This window comes from Crocodylus porosus, unplaced genomic scaffold (genome assembly GCF_001723895.1).
Source record: "Crocodylus porosus isolate Cpor-Errol unplaced genomic scaffold, CroPor_comp1, whole genome shotgun sequence".
Lineage (NCBI taxonomy): Eukaryota > Metazoa > Chordata > Crocodylia > Crocodylidae > Crocodylus > Crocodylus porosus.
The window spans coordinates 5305988-5312419 of NW_017728925.1; positions in this window are offsets into that span (position 1 = coordinate 5305988).

The window sequence follows — 6432 nt, forward strand, 5'->3', positions numbered from 1 at the left end:
GGGCGTGGCCTCCTGCTCATTAGCGTAATGAGCATCATAGCATCCTCTTGGGGTTGGGATTGGGCGGGAGCAAGAGGGGGCGGGGCACGGAGTGCCGGGCAGACGGGGCCCTTTGGGGAAATCCGGGCTCTTCTAGCAGAGCAACTCAAAGAGTTGGGGGGAAAAATCTTTGCAACGAGGCATCGGGCACAGCCAGCCTTCGTGAGACGGAGGGAGCGTCTGCAGGAGCGGAGCACTTGGCACGCACGAGGTCATGGAGTCGCAGGCTGGGAAGGGACCTCCAAGCAGGACCATCTCCAGCTAGATCCTGCCAGCCAAGGCTCGGTCTAGCTGGGTCTTAAAAACCTCCAAGGATGGAGATTCTCCCCGGGTCCGTTGCAAAGCCCTGGGGGCCAGTGTTGTAGCAAGGCAGGGGCAAGCAGGGCAACCGTCCCAACATTGAGGCGAAGGGGTGCCAACAGGTGCCGGTCAGCTGGGGCAGGGTGCGGGATGGAGCTGCAAGCAGCTTGGTTGGGGCAGGGAGAGAGAGAAAGGTGGCTCTCGCTGCTGCACACGCTCCCGGGCAAGCATGGGGGGGCATATGCCCCCTGGATCTGTGTGTGGGACGAGGGCGGGCTGCAGCTGCAGTCTTCACCCCCAGTTGGCAAACTTCATTGTTATGGCACTGCTGGTGGCCCTGGCTCCTTTCCCTTTTTGGAGGCCGGAGACACTGGGGTAGGGTTTCCTGGTTTCCGAGCGATAGGGTGGGAGGATGCTGGTGTCCAGATACCCGCTGGGTGCAGCGTGCGGTTGCGGCTTGCACCTGGTCAGATGCTACCCAGCCAGGTACCTGAGGAAGAGTCTTCCAAAAGCCAGTTCCCCCTAGCAGGAGGCAGCTGCCATGCACTGTTGTGAGCTCTGTGTGCCACCACCTGAGCTGGGAGAAAATGACCTGAGTATGGATCCTGACTCCTACCGTGGACCCCTATAGGCATCCTGCATCCCAGGGCAATCCAGCTAAGAGGCCTTGGAAGATGCAGCCTCTGAACAGACAGCTGTCTGCACCCTGCGCCCCAGTGGCGTTCTGCTCTGATTCCCATTATCTCCGGTGAGGAGAAGGCACCGGGCACGCTGCTGAGCAGCTCTGATTCCATGCGGTAGGAGCCTGCAAGGAACACACGCTTGCTATTTATTGCCTACAGTGACTATCCCCCCCTTCAGTCCCATCGGTAGGGTGAATTTGGTGCATCTGAGTTACGTTTCAGACGGTGTTTCCCCTTCAGTTCTCCAGGGGATGGTGAGAGCAATGAAGCCTAACCACTAGACCACCAGGGAACTGCTATCAAGTGATAAGATCAAGTGAGCTGGGGCATCTGGATCCCAACGCCTCCTGACCTGAGGCTTGCACATAGGATGTCTATCTGAATTAGGGGAGTATCCGATGCCTCAGACTAATGGGTCTGGGTGGGAGGAGACTTCCCAGGGAGTAGAGCCCCACAGACTTGACAATTGTGTTCTGCTCAGTTGAATTTTGGAAGCTGACTATTGAGCTTTTCCCAGTTGAATTGGGAACTAATTTGACCTTGATAAAGATTTTTTTTTAAGTTCTGCAGGAGGTACTTGCTGGGCCTGGCAAACCTCATTTCCAGCAGCTTTTAGGAGTGCCAATTGACCACATTAGCACCAATCCAAAATGAATCCCTCTCTTCGGTGTATCCCTTTTTCATGAGGGCAGAGGTTGTGGTCGCCATGGGGCTGCTGAGGGATCATGAACAGGAGGCAGCTTTGTCTGCACCATCAGGGGAGGTGATTATGAGACTGTTTCTCTGTTAAGGAGTGGCCCACGCTATGGGAAAGTTTAAGGCCCCTTGATGTAGGAAGTGATGAATTAATCACTTGTGTAGGAAGAACACTTTGCGTGTACATCAGGGGCAGCTCCAAGCAGGTCTGGACTGCTTATACACAGCAACCCTGCTCCAGAGCCTAGCTACTGGAGGGAAAACACAGCTAGGAGCACAATGTGTGACTGACTATACCCCTGGTTTCCAAAACAAAAGTATCTACATATCTGGTGATTGCCTCCCTGCCAGGGGAAATGAGCCATGAATTGGGATCACACGTTCCAGCCGGTAGAGGGTGCATTGTGCCAGGCAATGAATGGGAACATGGCGTGCTAATCACTGTTCCCAGCCAGGCACATCAACAGGGAGGCAGAGAATACAGGACTTTGCAGATCAGCAGGATGGGAGGGGCAGACAGGGCACAGCAGATCCTACTTTGGAAGGCCCCCTTCACACCTGCCTGCAGTGAAAACCCGAATCTGAAAGCCGTTGTAGAGAAAAAGAAGCTGCCTGGATATGTCACGAACAGTGAACCACTCCATCCAGTGGAAGATTTAAGGACTGATGCTCTGGCAACTCCACATGGGCTGGGGGCATTTTAAAGCATGGTCTTGAGTACTCCAGGTTGGAGAGTACAGGAGTCTTGGGGCCACCGCAGGTGCTGCCTGTCCCTGTGGCTGCTAAGGCTGTTGCTGGAAGCTAGTGCTTTGCCCTGTTGTCACAGGTTTCTGGAGTCCCTGCCTGAGCCAGGGCTGTGTTAAAGAAGTTTTACCAGAAATAATTCCCTTCTGAACTAGGAATTTCCCTTGCCAACTATCAGCCTGAAGTGCATTCTTTTGGTCAACTTAAAATCCCCCCAGAAGAGAGGGTTTGACTGGAAATGCTGACGTGCTGTTAATGCTGTGGGTGGGGAGTCTGGACTCCCATTTCACCCCTTCTGCTCAAGGTGGTGGTGCATCAGCAGGGCAGGGCTGCTCAGAGGGGCTTCAGTCTCCAGGCTGGCAGCAATTCTGGCTGTGGCCTCCAGGCTCTGAATCGGTGCAGCTGACTGTGCATGTTTAAAACTCATGTTTTTAAATCTCAGTTTGGTTCCCCCTTGTACTAACTGCCCTGGAGTCTGAGCAATGGGTCTGGGCTGGGCAGTGCCAAGGCAAGCTTCCCCCCATTTGGGCACAGCCTGAAGGGAAGCACCTCTGTTGTCCCAATAAGGAGAAGAGAAATCTCCTGCACAACTAATCCTTGGCCACTTTGCTAAGAGCATCACCCAAGGGACCGTGTCTGCCTGTCTGAGGATAGTTCTGGAGATACAGACACTGGTCTGAAAACAGGTCATCACTGATCCCCAAACAGCTAGACAATGATGCAAAATGCTTGTGCAGATTGGCTCTGATTCCTGGGCCAGGTGATATGCAGCTGCTGCCACCTCTGAGGGCGCTGTGAGCTTTGTGCCTTCCTAGCAGCTTCATTCATAGCTCTTCCTATAGTAGCAACCTGTTTCCTCCTGGGGATCTCAAGTGCCTTCTCTGCTCCCAACAGGGGCACTGGTGCGCTTTTTCTGGGTTTCCTCAGAGAACGTACCATTTCCGGGGTGCACAAGAGGGCCCAACTTCCCACTCCTCTTCTCAAGATCTGTGAGATTCAGACTCAGGAGGGACTACTTAAGCAGAAGGCAAAGTAGATTTGCACATTATAGACTAATTATATATACTGTTTGTATTGGGCTCTGAATATCTATATGTATATAGCCCAGGCTTTGTAAGCTGGGAGCTTACCTCATCAGAGACTGTGAAAGGATGTGCACAGACTCATGTATAGAAAGAAGAGAGATTTGAATACAAAGATAGAAAAGGGATGGGGATACTGCTGGGCAATGACCATGGCACACGTAGGTATCAGACTAATATGGCCAACGATGTCTCAAGACCTATTCAAGCCAATGTGGGACTCCCAGCAAAGCCAGGTGTATTCCTTTCCTTTGCTCCCCCTCAAGGCCCAAGAGTGTGATGATCTCCTCTCTCCCCACAGCACACCTGCCCTGCCTGAAGGGGAGGATATGACTGAGGAGGGGCCTAAGGGCAGTGCATGGAGGCAAGGAAACCAAGGAAGAGGCCAACTTTTGGCAGGCCCCAGATGGGAATGTCTTGGTTCCTTGAAGGCTCGAGATTTCTCCCCAAGGAGCCTGAGTGGCCCAGATCCCGCTGGAATTTCAGCCTACCCCTGGACAGGTGGTGCCCTGGGGCAGGGTGGTGGTAGTCAAGTGGCATGTGAGTATTTCTCTATACCCAGGCCTGGTAACAGCCTGATACAGAGAGCAGGTTGCAGCCACCCGCTGTCGTCTAAGAGCCTCAGTGCAGATGCACAGTCCCTGAGCCAACCCAGGTTCATGCAAGGCTGCCCTATCATCATCTTGTCCCCACAGGCTAGCTGTGACTAGCACTGACTCAACACTTCACGATGGGCAATCCCTAGTTTCAAATTACTAACCTCTGTCTTGCCCCTAGGGGCAGAAATTAGGTTTCAGCCTGGGCTGCTGGCCCGAGAGAAGAGAGCACCATTGTTCTCTTGTGCAGGAACTAACTCATTTCCAAGTGGGCCTTACAGGATCTCAGGAGTTGAACAGAAACAGGTCATTCATAAGCCTGTTACGCTTCTGTGTACACATCATCACTCAGGCACAGCAAAGGACATTGGTATCTGCACAGGGCTACAACACAGAGTGCTATGTGCAGAGCACAGGGAAGGGAACACATGTGCAGTGTGCATGACCCTGTGATCAATGCTTGAGGAGTGTACACACCCTGCACACACACACTGCATGCAGCATATGTGCTCCACCTGCATATGCATGCTGTACATATGTGGCTTCATGTGCCCGTACATATGCTCCTGCCCAGACACATGCACTGAATGTGATATACATTGCATGTTTTGCATGCATGCACACACACACAAAGCAGATGCTGGGGGTGGGTGCATGCAAACATCAGGTCAGGTTTTCCACATGTTCTTCCCATGGGCTGCCTACTCCAAGTTACCTGACAGGTGAAGCTGCATTGAGGACGGGGTGATGTGGCACAGATTCCAAGTCCTGAACTGCTACTAGAGTTGTGGGGAGGGGTTGGTTTTTATTTTTAAGTTTTAAGGAAATGTTTTTGTGTTCCAAGCCAAATCATCAAAATCAATTCCAAATCTGTGAGTCATTCAAGAACCATATGTGGCCCTACTACTGGCAAACATCCTCCACCCCAACCTGGGGCTTCAGATGCTTCCAGATCATTTGGAAGACATCCTACATGCTAGCCCAAGCCTCGCAGCTTGGGGCCTGGATGCCCCTGAGTTTTGCATGCTTTCAATCATATGGCCACAGAAGCAAGCTAGGGAGGAGTCTCCCATTTCCAGGTTCTTCAGCCAGAAGGGAGCAGACTGCTCCTCAAGCCTAAACTCCTGTGTAGCAAGGCCCATGGACACTCCCTGAACAGCTTCCCGTTCAACCTAGAGCAGGGCAGTTAAGGAAAGCGTTAACACGGCCAGCAATGATGAATCCACCATAATGTTGGGCTGCTCCTCCAGTAGTCAGTCACTTTCTCACTTAAGGGTTAGAGCCGCATTTTGCGTTTGAATGCATCCAGCGTTTGCTCCTTGTCAGCTGCTCTCGTTCTGTCTCTGTCCAAGTGAATCACCATCTGTTACCTGATTTCTGCTCCCTCCATAGGTCCTTACAGGCTGGGATAAAGTCACCTGTTACCTGATTTGTGATAATCTAAGAAAACACTTAGACTGGTTGAACGTCCAGAGCAATGATGCCAGCTCATAGTGTCGTTCCCCTCACCCCTGCATCCACGATCAGGAGAGATACCCACAAGCTCTCTGCTATTTTCTAACCTGTTTGATTTATTGAAAAATTAAAAGCACAAGCTCTTTATATATATATATAAATACAATGATGTCGCCAGCAATTTACAAGGCATCTGTTACTGTCTGTACACGGTGGGGCATAGGGCTCAGCACCTTGACGGGGCTCCTGCCATGTCCCTGCCACCCAGCCACAGAGGACAGACCCACGAGTGAACAACCCAAAAGATCCACAAAGATATTCCCCCACTGTGATGCCAGGGGACTCCCTGCGCAGCATGTGTGGCACTAAGATTTCTGCAGGTCACCCAGCTGAGGGGCTGGGAAGGGAGCAGGGCAAAAAAAGGCCCCTCCCCCTTCAACCTGTATCCAGTCTACCAGGTGGGGATTTGCTGTGTGCAAAGGGAAGGCAGCTCTACGGGGGAATAAAAGAGGGGGTGGATGCACTCACAGAGCTGCTGGGACAGCCGAAGGTGGGTGAGCTCTTAGGGTGTGGATACCCCCCACTGCCTGTCCCCGGGGAGGACGGGCAGGGAGAGACATCTGGAATATGGCTTAAACTGGGAAAGTGACCCAACGAGGCTCAATGCCCGGAGGGACCAGAGCAGGCAGCAAGCAGCCAGAGTTGGCCTCTCTGCCTTCCTGCCTGCTCCTCCTCTCACTGCCGTGTTGGTCTAAAGGCCATCTCCATCAGTCTCAGGCCCAGTGCTGAGCACCCCTGCTCTTGGCCCAGGGGATGCATGTGCTGGCTGTGGGGATG